Here is a 19024-nt window from a genome sequence, read left to right as displayed (position 1 = left end):
GTACAAGTCCCTTATCAGTTCTGAGGTACTTAGTTTGCAGCTGTGAGGCAATTCACAGTCCTTCTTCTTTCACAAAGTGAAACACACTTTGCCCTGGTTTAGTTTCAAATCGGGGGGGGGGGGGGGAACCAGCAAAAGGTCAAAGTCAGTAAAGCAGGCACGAAACACAATGATCAGATAATCCTCCACAATGGCCAAACCCACAGGCTGCTATTTATAGCAGCCTCACTAATTACCACACCCCCACCCAACCACAGGTGGCCTCATTTTCTTTGATAATAATCTCTCAGTTGTTGTTGCCTATGCATCGCTCTCCCCATGCGTGGCTGTATCATTAACTCTTGTTCTGAATCCAAGGAGGAGCTAGATAATTGATCTCCTTCTGAGCTGTCTGCCCCACTCTCCTCCTCCCTGTCACTCATGTCTTCTTGGTCAGAGGAGCCTTCATCAGCAGATTCCACCGGGGGGGAGGGGCAAAACATGCCTGCAGCATGTGGATGTCTCCCCCACATCCACAGTCCTTGGGGCAGGAGCTGGGCCACAACATGTATATATGCTAGAAAAAGTGGATTTACTTAAATACTTACCTTAAGTTGCAGGACTGCTGCACTCCAAGGTTCTCTTTTTAGTAGTTATTCTGTCTGAGATATGTAAATTTATTCCTGTATTCAGCACCTTGCTGACTTTGGCTGACCTCAAAAGCTCATCAGGGCTGGCTCTGGTTACAATTTTGTTGAGGGAACTGCTTGGGAATTTTAAGAGTATTGTTTAGTCTGGGAAATTTAAAAAAGGAAGGCAATAGAAAGCCTCTTTGCTAACATTTTCAGGAGAAGTGCATGAATGTAGTCTAGTTCAATTTAATGACATCTTTGCTTCTGATTGGAAAATTGGATGTGTTTATTATTTATTTATTTATTATTTGGATTTGTATGCCGCCCCTCTCCGAAGACTCGCCTGTACAAGTGAAGCAAATGAGTAAGGAGCCTAGGTATCATTATTTCTTTTATAAACCTACTTAGAAATTAATGATGATGTGCATTTGTGTGTGTTACAGCTGTGCAGTGTTTCAGAGGAGAAGGCAAAAGAGTGCTTAGGAATCCAGAGAGCTATGAAGGCAGCGTCTGTTTGCAACTATTCAAAGCAGCCACACATTTTCCTAGGATTATACTACTGCTTCCTTATAATGCTGGGGTCTGTGGCTTTTGGATTAAAGGTGTGAATTTATATCACTGCACCCCTGACGGTTTGCACCAAATGATTTATTTATTTATTTATTCGATGTTTTAATGCTGCCCATCTCCTTAGACTCAGGGCGGCTAACAACATGTTAGCAATAGCATTTTTTTAACAGAACCAGCATATTGCCCCCACAATCCGGGTCCTCATTTTACCCACCTCGGAAGGATGGAAGGCTGAGTCAACCTTGAGCCAGTGATGAGATTTGAACCGCTGACCTACAGATCTACAGTCAGTTTTAGCGGTCTGCAGTACAGCACTCTCCCTGCTGTGTCAGCCTGGCTCTTGTTGTCTTAGGGTGCATTTCGATACATATTTTTTCAGGTATACATATTAATTAATTAATTAGACTTTTATGCTGCCCTTCTCAATGCGAGAATTTTTTCATTGTTTATTGATCACTCTGTTTAGTGACCACTTAGAATTGTGATGGTACTGAAAAGTACGTACCCATGGTCTTCACTTAACAATGACAATTGGGATCAGAAATTTAACTATTAACTGATGCGGCCCTTAAGCAATATACCATGTGACCATCACTTGCAATTTTACTATCTATTAAATGAAGGTGAAACTGTGCTTATGATTCAACTTTTCTTTGCGTTAACAAACCAGTGGAGATTGTAAGTGTGAAAAGTGTTTACAAAGTTACTTTTTAAAATCACTGTTGTAACTGTGAATGGTTACTATACAAAGCAGTCACTAAACAAGGACTATCTGGGCACAGTACTGCAGAAGGAGCCAATTCAATAATGAGTAAACATGCACGGCACATTTCAGGTTTCATGCCATATTGGAAATGTGAATACCTCTAAAAAATAGAAATAGAAAGAAAGAAAGAAAGAAAAGGAAGGAAGGGAAGGAAAGAAAGAAAGAAAAAAAAGAAAGAAAAAAAGAAAAAAAGGAAAGAAAGAGAGAAAGGGAAGGAGGGAAGAGAAAGAAAGAAAGAAAAAGAAAGAAAAAAGAAAAGGGAAGGAAAGAAAGAAAGAAAGAAAAAGAAAGAAAAAAGGGAAAGAAAGAGAGAAAGGGAAGGAAGGAAAGAAAGGAAGGAAGAAAGAAAGAAAGAAAGAAGGAGAGAGAGAAAGAAAGAAAGAAAAAGAAAGAAAAAAGAAAAGGAAAGGAAAGAAAGAAAGAAAAAAAGAAAAGAAAAGAAAGATTACAATGTATAGCCTATGGATTGCAGCACAAATACCGTATCTATTTTGCTTTCTCTAAGCATAGACTCCTTCATTTTGCAAGAGAGAAGGAGCAACAGCCCTTGAGAGTATCAACAAACAAAAGTCACTGTTGGCTTGTGTCACGAAAGGCTGTCAGGGTAATAAAACACATAGTTTCTTCAGCAGGAATTCCTGATCCTCCCTGTGTGGCTCTAGCCCTGTGGATAATATCATTACAGGTCTAAACAAATAAACAGTCTTCCAGAATCAAACAGAGGCACGAGGGACTACAAATCCTCTCTGCAAAGATGATACAAGTAAATTTACGCTCATGACTTGGACCCGGTCCAGTGACTTTGAATAGATGTTCAGTTCTGTTACACACTAGCTTGGGTCAGAAATACACTGTTTGCCCTCCTACACTCGATTTGCTGCAATCAATGTGAGCTATTCAAAGCTGTGTTTTCCTTCCCATCCTCTGCTGGGAACATCAAGGAGCAGGAACACTTTTATGAAGCCAGGCCCCTCCGAGAAGCGGCTTTTACTACATCACGAAGTGCATTGAAAGTCAGTGGCAGAAATGACATGTTAACATACTCTTGCCAACAAGCATTGGAATATTCAGGTGGGATTTCCAGCGCTCTGCGTTTCACTGCAGCATCCTTGATAAACGCGCACCGGTCGTCAAACTTACAGCCACAATCTTTCAAAATCAATTTAGAAAGAGAAGAAGCATGTACTAAAAACAATGGAGGAACAGGCTGCGATAGAGATCCTGCACAGACATTTTAATTACCTGCTATAAATTCAAAGGTCGTGTCACAGAAAATAAACTGACTGACACTGGAAAAATGGCCAAGTCTTAACAATAATAATAAAAATAATGGTTAAATAATGCTAAAATTAGCTCATGAATCAAGTTTATCTCTGGGAAACAGATTGGAAAGGAATAAAAACATATTCAGAACTCCTCGAGACTTTTTAAAAGGCCAATAAAAACTTAGTTTATCGCTTGACTTTTGTCTCCGTATTTACTGTTTTATGAAGTGTTCCACTTCAAGTGCACTGTAAAAACTTGCAGGGACTATGGTTTTTGTAACAGAAGGGAATATCTGCAGCTCAGGGTTGAATGGTGAAATCTTTGCTTCTTCTCAGGGCGCCAACTTCACAATGCTTTTTCTTTCTTTCATGTTCTGAAACAAATACATAAATAAATACAGTGGTCCCTCGATTTTCGCGGGTTCAAACTTCGTGAAAAATGGCTATGCCACGGTTTTTCAAAAATATTAATTAAAAAATACATTACTGTTCTTTTCCCTATACCACGGTTTTTCCCGCCCGATGATGTCATACATCATCGCCAAACTTTCGTCTGCCTTTAATAAATATTTTTTTTAATAAACTTTAATAAATAAACACAGTGAGTAATAATCTAAATGGTTGCTAAGGGAATGAGAAATTGCAGTTTAGGGATTTAAAGTGTTAAGGGAAAGCTTGTGATACTGTTCATAGCCAAAAATAGTGTATTTACTTCCGCATCTCTACTTCACGGAAATTTGACTTTCGCGGGCGGTCTCGGAACGCATCCCCCACGAAAATTGAGGGAACACTGTACCATCTTCTAGGAGAAAAGTGAAAAACTTTTGAAAAAAAATACTATCTTCTGTACCTTAGAAGGGACAGAGGTCTGCTTAAGGAAGTCAACAAAGGTTTTAGGAGGTTAACAAAGATTAACCTCCTTAGGTTAACAGGAGGTTAACAAAGATTACCTTTATAATACAACTTCAAGGTACTTAAGGCAGAGAGATTTTTGCCCTGTGCAAGCCCAGCCATATATTGAGCAACATCTCCTCAGTCAAGTCCTGTGCTGTCACTTTCCAGCTCTAACAGGCCTCAATATGAATTCAGAGTTAATTAAAGCCTTAATTCCAGTCATATTCATAAGAATGATCTTTCATTTCTTCCTCAAAGCTTTCTTCCAGCATTCATTGCAATTTAGCTAATCGCTGCATTTATGTATGTACTTGTAATAATAGTATGCCCTTTATTACAAAGGATAGCCCTTTATTACAGAAAATTGTCCTTTCTATTTTTCAATTATTTTCTTAGTTTTGTTCTTGAATTTTGTTTTGTAAAGCAAAGTTGTAAACCGTATTTTTTAAAATCTATATGAAAAGGCTTCCTCAAGATCTGTTCCCTTTTCAGGTTTTAAAAAAGTATGCTTGTTGTTTCATATTTTAAAGATATTAGATTTCTTATATATTGTTATATTAATGTTGTACACCACCCTGTGTCACCTCAAGAAGGGCAGCAAAGAAATCTAATAAACAAACACAAACAAACAAACAAACAAATAATGTATGCTGGACATTTCACTCTCTTGAAAGAGCTTATTTCTTGAGTAAGAACAGTGGGGGGGGGGGTTATAAATAATTTTGCCACCTGTTTGCACACATGCAGAAGCTTCTGAGCATGTGTAGAAGCATCCCGGGAGGGTGGGCGGAGCCTCCTGCCACCAATGCTACAGGTTGTAAGAACCGGTCTGAACTGGGAGCAACCCACCACTGAACAAGACCATCGTTCAAACCAGGCCAGGATCCATGCATGGGATTCTTTGGCCAGATATGACACAAACTAGGCACAGTCTAGTTGAATTATACTACATTTTACATCATCTCCAATCTTTCTTCAATGTAGGGAATGAGAAATATGCTCTGTCCCATGCTGACTGCATTGCATCCATACTATTGATCCTTTTTTCGGGAAGAGTAAAAAAAAAAGTTAACAGTCAACGCAACTGTTCTGGTTCAAGCTGGTCAGATGATATTTGAATAATTTACTTCAGACATTTAATGTTCAAACAGTAACATTTATATTTATTCTCCTACTTCATTCAGTACAATACTCTTTGTGATGCAGCAGAATTACTTTCAATTTCTCCCGTGATAAACTAGACCATAAATCTCTATAATTGCTTTAATTATCCTAACCGATCTTGGCTGTTTAGAATGGCAATAAACAGGGTAGTAACTCACACAATAAAACTTTTCTAAGAACGTCCATGTTGGCTGGAAGTCAGATTGACGGAAGCAATTACCATTTCCGTCCAACCCTGGATGTGATGTAATTAATTAATTAATTAACTACGCTCTAAACTGCATCTTAAAATCTTTTTCCAGTAAGCTCTTCTAATCTTTTGTGCATCCTTCTGAATTTTGGATCTAACCAGCGCAAGTCCTGACTGCTTGAGCTGTCTGATGACACATCTGTCTGTAAGCTTTCACTCGAAGCCTGTTCTCGCATTTCAGCATCTCCCTCACTAAAATCCTCTTCATCTCCTAAATCAGGTAAATTGACAGCTTCCATTTCACCTTCCCCCTCTGAATCTGAGCATTCCAACGGCTGACAAGGAGCGCACACAACAACAACAGCCATAAAAAGGAGATGAGCTTTGATGACATGATCCTGGTGGGTCTTCATCTTGACTTTTTTAGAAACATAGAAACATAGAAGTCTGATGGCAGAAAAAGACCTCATGGTCCATCTAGTCTGCCCTTATACTATTTTCTGTATTTTATCTTAGGATGGATATATGTTTATCCCAGGCATGTTTAAATTCAGTTACTGTGGATTTATCTACCATGTCTGCTGGAAGTTTGTTCCAAGGATCTACTACTCTTTCAGTAAAAGAATATTTTCTCATGTTGCTTTTGATCTTTCCCCCAACTAATTTCAGATTGTGTCCCCTTGTCCTTGTGTTTACTTTCCTATTAAAAACACTTCCCTCCTGGACCTTATTTAACCCTTTAATATATTTAAATGTTTCGATCATGTCCCCCCTTTTCCTTCTGTCCTCCAGACTATACAGATTGAGTTCATTAAGTCTTTCCTGATACGTTTTATGCTTAAGACCTTCCACCATTCTTGTAGCCCGTCTTTGGACCCGTTCAATTTTGTCAATATCTTTTTGTAGGTGAGGTCTCCAGAACTGAACACAGTATTCCAAATGTGGTCTCACCAGCATTCTATATAGCGGGATCATAATCTCCCTCTTCCTGCTTGTTATACCTCTAGCTATGCAGCCAAGCATCCTACTTGCTTTCCCTACCGCCTGACTGCACTGTTCACCCATTTTGAGACTGTCAGAAATCACTACCCCTAAATCCTTTTCTTCTGAAGTATTTGCTAACACAGAACTGCCGATACAATACTCAGATTGAGGATTCCTTTTCCCCAAGTGCATTATTTTACATTTGGAAACATTAAACTGCAGTTTCCATTGCTTTGACCATTTATCTAGTAAAGCTAAATCATTTACCATATTACAGACGCCTCCAGGAATATCAACCCTATTGCACACTTTAGAGTCATCGGCAAATAGGCAAACCTTCCCTAACAAACCTTCCCCTATGTCACTCACAAACATATTAAAAAGAATAGGACCCAGAACAGACCCTTGTGGTACACCGCTTGTAACCTGACTCTGCTCAGAATACTCGCCGTTAACAATAACTCTCTGATGTCTACGCTTCAGCCAGCTGCAAATCCATTGACCTCTTCCTGCATATTGCTTCATTCTGCCTTACTCTGCTGAAGATGGGAGACTGTTCTTAGTAAGCCTGTCTAGAATACCCAAAAGAATACTTCTGCAAACATGCACAGAAAATATTAGGAAAAAAGTATCATGGCATCATCAAGAGCCACCTCTAAGTTATAACAAGGTCCAGATTGCAAAGGAATTGTGATCTATTAATATTATAGCCACATACTTGCCTAAAAATACTGATGACTTCTCAAGTGAGGCATGTGACCAGAGAAACAGAATCATATTTTTCCTCTTTATTTCCTAATTGAAACTCTCTATACAGTTTCTTTCTCTAATGACCAGCCCAACCTAAACAATATAATTTGAATCCAAGTTCCACTCCATATGTTAGAAAGAACTAATCCTTTGCCTATTTTTCTTTTTTCTTTTTTGTAGGCAAGAATTTTTTATTTTTCACTCCAATCACATATGCAAATTAACATGCCATCAATCTTGAAATACATTACAATAATTATTTCTTTTAACTTTGGTATTCATGATCCATCCAATGCTGCCTCCAATACAATTGACATCTGGACAGGAATAATTACTCAAATTTCTTATGCGTATTTTTAAATGCTATTAACTAATACAATTTTTAAATTGCTTCTTTTCTTTTCTAAATCTAATCATTTAGGCTGTAGTGCTTCAATCTTTTCCATAATCCTTTGCCTATTTTTCTAAACGGAGCACTGGATTTTGGGAAGACGAGAAAAGATTTTGCAGGAAGCAGCGAGTGTTTTTTGCGCCATTAACTTCGTTCAGAACCATTCTCAAAACTTTTTCATCCGGGAGAGCAAAGAACGCAAAACACTGAAAGAAACTTCTGTATTACATGAAGCCAAACCAGTCTTTTCTGACTCAAAGCTGCCTATTTCAAACAGAGGACTCTTTTCCAACGATACCTGGAGATGTCAGGGAAATTGTGACTTGGACTTTTCCATGTGAAATTGTGAGTTTTAATCCTTGGGAGCCGGAATGATTGCCCTTTCCCCATTGCTTGGTTGAAGTGCGATCCACACATTCTTGAGCAGGAAGAAAAGTCTCCGGAGAGGGGCGGCATACAAATCCAATTAAGTAAGTAAGTAAGTAAGTAAGTAAGTAAGTAAGTAAGTAAGTAAGTAAGTAAGTAAGTAAGTAAATAAATAAATAAATAAATAAAAAAAATTGCACCCACACAAAAATCACTCACACAAATCCTGATTGCCAAATCCCCTTCTGTTTTTCTTTCAATCCATCACTGTGAGCAGAAGTGGGTTTCAGCAAGTTCTGACCAGTTCTTGAGAACTGGTAGCAAACATTTGAGTAATTCGGAGAACTGGTAAATACCAACTTGGACTGGCCCCTCATCGATCTATTCTCTGCCTCCCGAGTCCCAGTTGATTGGAAGGAAATGAAGATTTTACAATATCCTTTCCCTGCCATGGTCACCAAGCCACGCCCACAGAACTGGTAGTAAAACATTTTGAATCACTACCACTGACTGTGAGTCACCCAACTTCTCTTTAAAGCAACGAATGACAAAATCTAATGGATTTTAATGGTTCTTTTTGGATGGCATAGGACAGTGGTGCCACAGATGGCATGCAGAACCATATCTGCTGGCATGCAAGTTGTTGCCCTAGCTCAGCTCCAGCGTTCATGTGTGTGCTGGCCAGCTTATTTTTGGCTTGCACAAAGACTCTGGGAGGGTCCTTTTGGCTTCCAAAGAGCCTCCGGGGGGGATGAGAGAGGGCATTTTCACCCTCCCTTGGCTCCAGGGAAGCCTTTGGAGCCTGGGGAGGGCAAAACACAAGCCTACTGGCCCACCAGAAGTTGGGAAACAGGCTGTTTACAGCCTCCAAGGGGTGGAAGAAGCTGTTTTCATCCAACCCTTGCATTGAATTATGGGTGTGGGCATTCGTGCATGCACGACAGCACACGCCCACACTCTTTCGGCACCCGAGGAAAAAAAGGTTCGCCATCACTGGCATAGGAATTGGTTGGAGAAATGCTACTTTAATGCTGGTAAAACTAAGAAATCATAAGCTTGTCTCATAAGCTTATCTCAGGGACCGCCTTCTGCTGCACGAATCCCAGCAACCAGTTAGGTCCCACAGAGTGGGTCTTTTCCGGGTCCCGTCAACTAAACAATGTCGCTTGGCGGGACCCAGGGGAAGAGCCTTCTCTGTGGTGGCTCCGGCCCTCTGGAACCAACTCCCCCCAGAGATTAGAATTGCCCCCACCCTCCTTGCCTTTCATAAGCTGCTTAAAACCCACCTCTGCCACCAGGCATGGGGGAATTGAGATACTCTTTCCCCCTAGGCCTTTACAGTTTTATGCATGGTATGTCTGTACGTATGTTTGGTTTTATAATAAGGGTTTTTAACTGTTTTAGTATTGGATTATTATTATATGCTGTTTTATTGCTGTTGTTAGCCGCCCCGAGTCTGTGGAGAGGGGCGGCATACAAATCCAATAAATAATAATAATAATTCATTATCTGGGACTGACGTGAAGCTATCCTAGGCACATGGCAAAAATAAAAAGTCCCAGCATGTTTGTGCCATAGTTGGAGGCAACTAAAAAAAGTTCTCATGACAAAAAAAAGGTTATGAGAGGTTGTGTGATTTTATAATGTACATTGGTGTTGTTTTATAGACATAGCACTATCCTTATAGTAAATCTATTATTGTTTCCAGGAATCGCTGCCCCTTGACTGATCTTTGGGAGACGATGTTCAAGCCGACAGTAACAGAAGCACAGGAGCTGAAATGTTGCTGGCTTCCACACCTTTTCCCCATTAATAAAAACATACAATAATGTCATTGACTTTGGCCTCTTTTCCACAGTAATAAAGCTGGAATCAGAGAATGTGATTGCTTTTATTGGCAAAACTGTAGATAAATCAATGCTACAAGAATGTAGGGAGGAGGTGCTGGACACAGCTCCGTTGCAGCTTGTGCTGGCTTTCTGGGTGAAAAGTTTATTCTGTCAATTTCCCCCTTGAGATGCTGAAGTTTAAGGAAATGTTTGTACTCTTCTAGAGGAAGGGTTGGTGCTGTGTTTTTCTTTTGGGCTTAAGCACTCTGGAGAAATTCCTATGGGCATAATCATCATTTCACATAGTGCAAGTCAAAGACAATTGATGGAAAAAAATCCCCTGAAAGGTCACTTGGATATTTCTGGATGGAACCAGACAGAGGGAAATCTACTGTGACTGATTAAATCATAGTTGAGGGAGGGAGGAAGAGAGATGGTCCTATTCCCTAACCTGGAGGTATTTACCCAAAGATCACCTTTGCTGACCTGGAAACCTCCCAATGTATTAACAACAAATCCCATCATCTGACTGTGGATTTTAGTACTGTAGTCATAATCCAATATAATGGAAGTGGGAGAAGTTTTTTATTTATTTATTTTTATTTATTTATTTTGTCCAATACACAATGAGGGTTTTAGTGGGTATATATCTATATACACATAGTAAAATACATGATGAAGGTTATAGAGGAGATACTCATAGTAAAATATATCTAAGAAATAATAGAAAAGAAGATATAGTAATAGAACATATCAATAAAAGAATCGAAGAAGAGATATAGGAATAGAAGAAAGGTATAGGAGATATAGGAGAGCAATAGGACAGGGGACGGAAGGCACTCTAGTGCACTTGTACTCACCCCTTACTGACCTCTTAGGAATCTGGATAGGTCAACCGTAGATAATCTAAGGGTAAAGTGTTGGGGGTTTGGGGATGACACTATGGAGTCCAGGAATGAGTTCCACGCTTCGACAACTCGGTTACTGAAGTCATATTTTTTACAGTCAAGTTTGGAGCGGTTAATATTAAGTTTAAATCTGTTGTGTGCTCTTGTGTTGTTGTGGTTGAAGCTGAAGTAGTCGCTGACAGGCAGGACGTTGCAGCATATGATCTTGTGGGCAATACTTAGATCTTGTTTAAGGTGTCTTAGTTAAGGAATGCAGTCCTCAGAGAAGCTGGAATTCCCCTCCCCAGGTTTTTGGAAAGCCAAATGACAAAACGGTTCTACCGTATTATCATAGATTCCCAAAAGTCTTATTTAAATTTATACATATGGCCTCAACAATGACGGTCCATGTCAGGATTAAGTTTAACCTGATGCAATATTCCAATGCAGAAGGAAGGACTACGTAGAGAATGCTGAGTCATTCTGAGTCAATTAGTATGCTGCAACCTGATTGGTTGATAAATATATAAATATGTAAGAAGCCTGTGCATTGTTCCCTGTTGGTTGTTCGGTTGCTCTGTAGTTGCTCTGTTGGTATCTGTTGGTTGCTGTAATTGAGATAGTTGTAATGGTAGTAGTTGTAGTGGCTTATGTAAAGTAAGATAAAGCACAGATAAAAGTCTAAATACAAAGAAGTAAAGATTACTACGAAGAAGTAAATATATTTTGCAAGAATTCCTATTGCAGTGTATTACTTTGAAGTCTTCAGCTTCATATCTATTGGTCTGTGGCTGGCTGGTTTGGTAAGCTTTTGAAAGTGCAGCTTTGACAGTCCATTTGGAAGAAATAGGGTACCTGAAATGGAACATGAAAGCTAAGCATTCTTCTGCTGTGCTTCTTTTCATACCAATGCTTAAAATTATTAGAGCTATTTGGCTGGCTATGCCAAAATAAGATTTGTGCAAGGCATATAATTCTATGAACCCAATCGCTTGTTTATGGTTGCAAGTGTTGTTTGAATCAACTCAGATGTATTTAGTAATCCACGATTGAACAAATCAACACTTAGCAGAAGAGACTATTTGTTGAATATTCCATAGGGTTCAACTGTGGAGTCCTATTGATGTTAGGTTGGGTAATGAAATCTTTGCAGCAAAACAACTAAGGTTAGGGAACACTAAGAACTCAAGGCATTTAGTATTTTCTATGGATTTAACCTTTGGATTATTTTATCTTTACACAGTACAGCTTCAGCTCCATGATTCTATTGGTATAATCGCTCTAGACCAGGGGTGTCAAACTCATGATGACATATTGTTGTTATGTGAAGTATCACAACTCCTCCCCCCCTTTGCTAAGTCAGGGGTTGGCGTGGTCAATGTGTGATGCATCTAACCCACGGGTCATGAGTTTGACATCCCTGCTCTAAGAATTGATTTTTAAAAAAAAAGGATAACATGATTTAAGAGAAAATAACTCCTTGTGTGGCAATCAAGCATTCTGTCCCGCTGTGAAACTGTCGAAGCAGCTCTTCCTTAAATATCTACAGTTCTTTCAGATGAAGGCAAAGCCCTCAGTGTTTCTCAAAAGGTTGCTGCACAGTTTTGTGACATTGACTGAAATAGGAATTGCAAAAAACCTTTGGGTCTAAACAGCAATTAAACTGCTCTTCAGAACACACAAACAAGTTGAAATATCTAATTTAGTTTTCGCTTTGACCCCCTATGATGATAATTAAGTGCTGTACCTCATGATTCTTGACAAATATATATTTTCTTTTATGTACATTGAGAACATATGGAACAATGACAAATTCCTTGTGTATCCAATCATACTTGGTCAATCAAGAATTCTATTCTATTCTATTCTATTCAAATGCGGGCTGGGGAATTCTGGGAGTTGAAGTCCAGATCTCTTCAAGTTGCCAAGGTTGGGAAACACTGGATTAGATGATTAATCAATCAACATTTATTTACTGGATTATAATTTATTAGTACTGGGGGTTGCAGAATCTTCCCTGAGCACAACTTGAGCAAAAGGCTATCATCAAAGATTTGGAAGAAAATAAGCTGTTCTCCCTCTAGTACACAAGTGTCAAATGTGTCACATCACATTACCATGACATGACATATCACATTTTTTCCCTTCACAGAGCTCAGGTGGGTGTGGCCTGCATGTAATGCATCCGTTGCCAGTTTGACATCTCTGCAGTCTATTACAGGATGGGTTATGGGTTCTGCGATTGTTGTTTTGCTCAGGGATTTGCCACATGGGTGGGTGCTCATTGCATGCATGTGCAGTACTAAAAAACCCTGCACATGCAGAGAAGCAAAAACAAGGTGGCAATGCCTATGGTGCCACCAAAAAAAACAGATTGGGGGCCTGACAGGTGTGGGTGGCTGCCAATTGCAGCAATCCAGTCTGCCCAGTTTATTATTTATTTATTTATTAGATTTGTATGCCGCCCCTCTCCATAGACTCGGGGCGGCTCACAGCAACAATAAAACAATGTACAACAAATCTAATAATTTAAAAAACACTAAAAACCCCATTATTAAAAGGAAACATATACACAAACATACCATGCATAAACTGTATTGGCCTGGGGGAGATGTCTCAATTCCCCCATGCCTGACGGCAGAGGTGGGTTTTAAGCAGTTTATGAAAGGCAAGGAGGGTGGGAGTTGGTTCCAGAGGGTCAGGGCCGCCACAGAGAAGGTTCTTCCCCTGGGTCCCGCCAAATGACATTGTTTAGTCGCCGGGACCTGGAGAAGGACAACTCTGTGGGACCTAACTGGTTGCTGGGATTCGTGCAGCAGAAGGCGGTCCTGGAGATATTCTGGTCCGATGCCATGACAGTTCTATAGAACTGGTCCGAACTGGTAGGAACCCACCTCTGGTCTAGTACAAATCAGGGAATAAAATACATTCTGTATTATGTTGAGATGGAATGATTACAAAGCTTTTTATAAGACGAATACAAGTAATTAACCAAACAAAATACTGCAGTGTAAATCCAGAAAAGCTATTTCACACTGATCAGCCGCATTCTGTTTGTATAACCAAATGTCTCTGAGATTAGAATGAAAGCACTGAGATTTGTGTGGATTGACACAGGGAGAGAATGCATCCATCCTCCCTCTCTCAGCAAATGGAGATGATTTGCTTCAAATGTTAAGTCATAGGATGTCAAGAGATGTTTTCTTCAATTAAAGTAATCACATGTTAAAGTTAACTGTGTGCCAGAAAAATAAACAAAGCATCTTTCATGCACACATCCAGAAGCACAGGCAACAAAATAGGAAGATCATACAATTTCTGGGACACTGATTTTGAAAGACCCAGGATTTGTGGTGAGTTTCCTGCTGCTGCCTGACACATTGTGACTAGGAATTAACATGCCTTTATATTAGTAGCAGCGGCAGAAACAGCAGGGGTCCATGTTGTTATAGTTAACAGAAGGTCTCTGTGTAAGCAAGAGTTAAGAATATGATAAGCTTTAATTGGTCCAAAAACTAGAACTGGCTCTCAGAGTCAAAGCCCAGAACTTTGAATTAAAAGCTGTATTTTTCAAACTTGGCAAGTTCAAGATGTGTGGACTTCAACTCCCAGAATTCCTCAGCCAGCATTGAATCTGTCAATTGGTCTGTTGTGTAGGGCAGGGTTTCCCAACCTTGGCAACTTGAAGAATGCTGGCTGGGGAATTCTGGGAGTTGAAGTCCAGATATCTTCAAGTTGCCAAGGTTGGGAAACACTGGTGTAGGGGATGCAACTAATCATAATAGCCCCTTTTAAATTTATTAAAATGAAATATACTTATTATATGTAGGATGTATAGAATTACAAATGCTAATTTTGTTATTTTTATTTTAAACAACAGTGCTGGCTGCCGAGGAAGATATTTAACTAACTGTAGGGCTAAATTGTCCATGTCAATATTGATCAGGGTTTAAGATTATCTAACTCCAGTACTGTCTAAATAAAAACGTAGTGTAGCTCAAGAAAGAGTAAAATGGTGCCCTTGGCAGAGTAGGAGAAGCATGACAACTGTGTAATAACACTCCTACAAAGCAGGTCATTCACTAGACATCATTACTATCAAAAACAGTGAAATCACGGGCTTCAATTCAATTACTAGTCAATTGAATGTGGACTAGTCAACTAGTCCACATTGAGTGGTGAATTAGATTTCTACTTTTATTGACCCCTCAGGGCTTTATATCTGAAGTTCCAGAAACAAATTAAGTTCCAATCAACAAAATCATATTTTGCCAGAGGTTTTTGTCATATTGTAGATTAAGGATTTAGACTTTTAAAAATATGTGTGCATTTTATTTGTTTTTCTTACACATACACAATTAACAAGACCATCTTTAACCTTTAAAAAAATTAAAAACCCCTAAAAAATCAACTTGGAAATAAAACAAAACAAATCTACATTATATTTTGTATTTATCAACAGTCATTGTTTTACTAATCATTACTAATCAAGTTAGTCTGGAATAAACATTTCATTATATCACAACAACTTTTAAAATTATATTACCTTTTCTAAAACATCTAAAATCATTGGTAGAATTCAGCCAGTACGTGCCAATTAGGGAGAACCGGTTGTTAACTATCTAAGCAGTCCGGAGAACTGGTTGTTGGAAGAAATCTTATTTTGTTTTCCCTCCAACTTTACAGGGCTAATCTTGTAAGGAAGGCAGGAAGAAAACATTATAGAATAGAATGGAACGGAACGGAACAGAACAGAATAGAATTCTTTATTGGCCAAGTGTGATTGGACAGACAAGGAATTTGTCTTTGGTGCATATGCTTTCAGTGTACATAAAAAAGATACAATCAGTATAAATATAACTTGTAAGGATACAAGCAACAAGTTACAACCCTGCAGTCATAAGTGGGAGGAGATGGATGATAGAAACAATGAGAAGACTAATAGTAATAGTAATGCTGCCTTAGTGAATAGTTTGACAGTGGTGAGGGGATTATTGGTTTAGCAGAGTGATGGCGTTCAGGAAAAAACTGTTCTTGTGTCTACTTGTCTTGGTGTGCAGTGCTCTATAGCGTTGATTTGAGGGTAGGAGTTGAAACAATTTGGTGGTGTTTCTAGCCTAATTTTTATTGCCCTGTTTATAGAAACCTTTCTACCTTTCTGGTTAACCCTTATTACATTGTAATAGCTAGGGCAAAGTGCCCATCAACGTGAGTGACATTGATTTGGCCATGCCCACATGGTCACATGACCACTGAGCCACGCCCAACTAGCTGGCCATTAGGGAAGAGAACCGGTTGTTAAATTATTTGAATCCCACCACTGCCTAAAATTTCATACCCCTATTTCCTGGGGAAGCTGCTCTTTGACAAATACAAAAAAGCTATTTGTCTATTTGACCTTGGCTTTGGAGCCCAATAGTGTATTTGCACTTAAAATGAAAAAAGAATATATTTTTTGTAACTTTGGAAGCTGAATGTTGAATCACAGCAAATGCTTGAATTAAAAATGAGCAGGGTTTTTAAAAATCAAAAATCACTAAATCAATTTCCATTGACCCTATACCAGCCAGAGAAGGTGCAACGGATCATAATTCCCATGAATAGCAATTTTAGCCCAACACAACTGGAGGGCACCAGGTTGAAGAAGGCTGTCCAAACTTTGGGGGAATGTTGAACAAGCGATGCCCTCTTGTTACCGAAATGATACTTGGCTGTAGATTTATTTTCCTTTGTAAGGGTTCATACTTGATAATAAATATGCTTTTAATGTAGTTTATCAACTGTTAATTTCCACATCCTTCCCTTCTTTTGCTGTTTGAAGATTCCATGCAGTTTCTCTGGTCAGGGGATGAGCATTAACTCCCCTGACAGAAACATTAAAATGGTTTATGGCATGAGCACAGTGGGCATGGTGCTGGCTCTACCTGCAGGAAGGCCAAGATTTATGATGTCAGTATCACTGAACCCTATAAATCATTTCTGGCGCAGTTGTTACAGCCAGAGCTTGCTGATTCAAGGCTCAGCTAAACCACCTTTTTTTTTCCTGAAAGAAGAATAATTCACTGTCAAAATATTAATCTCCCTTCAATGTTTATGTTGGCACATCAGCTGTGTGTCCGAAGCGATATCTTGACATGAACCAATCGACTAAAATGTATGTTTAAGGGGAGGAAATGCCACAGTTCAGAATGGTTAAAAAGAAATAGCAGTTACAAAAGCATGGCCTATTTTTATAAAGTATTGCTTACCATGCAATATCTTTGTCGTTTTGTAGCACTCTGAAGAAAACTAATGGATTCTAGCCGATAAGCTCCAATATGCAGAATGGAGGAACACAAAGATTCTAAGAAGAAATCGGAGATTTGCCCAAATGGATCAGGCCTGCAACAATTTCTGCTGCATGAATCCCAGCGACCAGTTTGGTCCCACAGAGTGGGCCTTCTCTGTGTCCCGTCAACTAAACAATGTTGTTTGGCGGGACCTAGGGGAAGAGCTTTCTCTGTGGTGGCCCCGGCCCTCTGGAACCAACTCCCCCTGGAGATTAGAATTGCCCCCACCCTCCTCACCCTTCGTAAGCTCCTTAAAACCCACCTCTGCCATCAGGCATGGGGGAACTGAGATATTCTTTCCCTTAGGCCTTTACAATTTATGCATGGTATGTTTGTTTGTTTGTTTGTATGTACTGTATGTCTGGTTTTACAATAAGGGTTTTTTAGTTGTTTTAGTATTGGATTTACATGCTTTTTTAAAATTACTGTTGTTAGCCGCCCTGAGTCTATGGAGAGGAGTGGCATACAAATCCAATAAATAAATAAATAAGTAAATAAATAAATAAAATAAAATTTGTGTTCGGAACTTGTGTGGGCTTTATCACTGGTGGGTTCAAAAAGAGACTAAATGATCGTTTTTCTGAAATGGTATCCTGCTCAAGTGGGGGTTGGACTAGAAGATCTCCAAAGTCCCTTCCAACTTTATTATTCTATGTTCTATTTAGGATTCCATTCATTATCCATATAGATCAGTGATGGTGAACTTTTTCCCCCCTTGGGTGCCGAAAGAGCATGCACGCATGCTATCGTTCAATGCCTGCGGAGGGCCTCTGGGGGCTGGAAACTGCTTGCTTCCCAACTTCTGGTGGGCCCACTAGGCTCGTGTTTCACCCTCCCCAGGGTGCAAAGGCTTCCCTAAAGCTGGGGGAGGGTAAAATACCTTCCCCCATCTGCCTGGAGGCTCCCTGGAAGCCAAAAATGCCCTCCCAGAGCCTCTGTGCAAGTCAAAAATCAGCTGGAGGCACACACATGTATGTTGGAGCTGAGCTAGGGCAACAGCTCACGTGCCAGCAGATATGTCCGGGACCGCCTTCTGCTGCACGAATCCCAGCGACCAGTTAGATCTCACAGAGTTGGCCTTCTCCGGGTCCCATCAACTAAACAATGTTGTTTGGCGGGACCCAGGGGAAGAGCCTTCTCTGTGGCGGCCCCGACCCTTTGGAATTAACTCCCCCCAGATATCAGAGTTGCCCCCACCCTCCTTGCCTTTCGTAAGCTCCTTAAAACCCACCTCTGTTGTCAAGCATGGGGGAATTGAGATATCCCCTCCCTCTAGGCTTATAAAATTTATGCATGGTATGTCTGTATGTATGATTGGTTTCTTAAATTGGGGTTTTTAAATTAACTTAAATATTAGATTTGTTTACATTGTCTTATTATTGTTGTTAGCCGCCCCGAGTCTACGGAGAGGGGCGGCATACAAATCTGATAAATAAAATAAATAAATAAATAAATGTCTCCGCATGCGACCTGTGGCACCCGTGCCATAGGTTCGCCATCATTGATATAGATAGTCCTCAATTTACCACTGTAATTGAGCCTGGAGTTTTGATTGTAAGATGTGATGGATATAAAGCAGGCATCATGGATTATCCAATTTTACGATCTTTTGCCATAGTCACTAAGCAAACACCATGTTAAGTGAATCCATTGTTTGCTATGAGATGTCATTAGCCAGAAACTGGAAATAAATGTCGGTTTTTGGCAAAAATGTTATAAATGATGGTCACTTGACTGCAGGACACAGCAAATGGGTCAGTTGCTGAGTGCTCAAAATGTGGTCATGTGACTGTGAGGGAGGGGCAGACATAACAACTTTGAATCTGGTTTGTAAGTACAGTGATACCTCGTCTTACAAACCCCTCGTCATACAAACTTTTCGAGATACAAACCTGGGGTTTAAGACTTTTTTGCCTCTTCTTACAAACTATTTTCACCTTACAAACCCACTGCCACCGCTGGGATGCCCTGCCTCCAGACTTCCATTGCCAGCGAAGTGCCCGTTTTTGCACTGCTGGGTTTCTCCTG

Source organism: Erythrolamprus reginae, chromosome 2 (assembly GCF_031021105.1).
Source record: "Erythrolamprus reginae isolate rEryReg1 chromosome 2, rEryReg1.hap1, whole genome shotgun sequence".
NCBI lineage: Eukaryota > Metazoa > Chordata > Lepidosauria > Squamata > Dipsadidae > Erythrolamprus > Erythrolamprus reginae.
Note: the sequence above shows the minus strand (reverse complement) of the source record.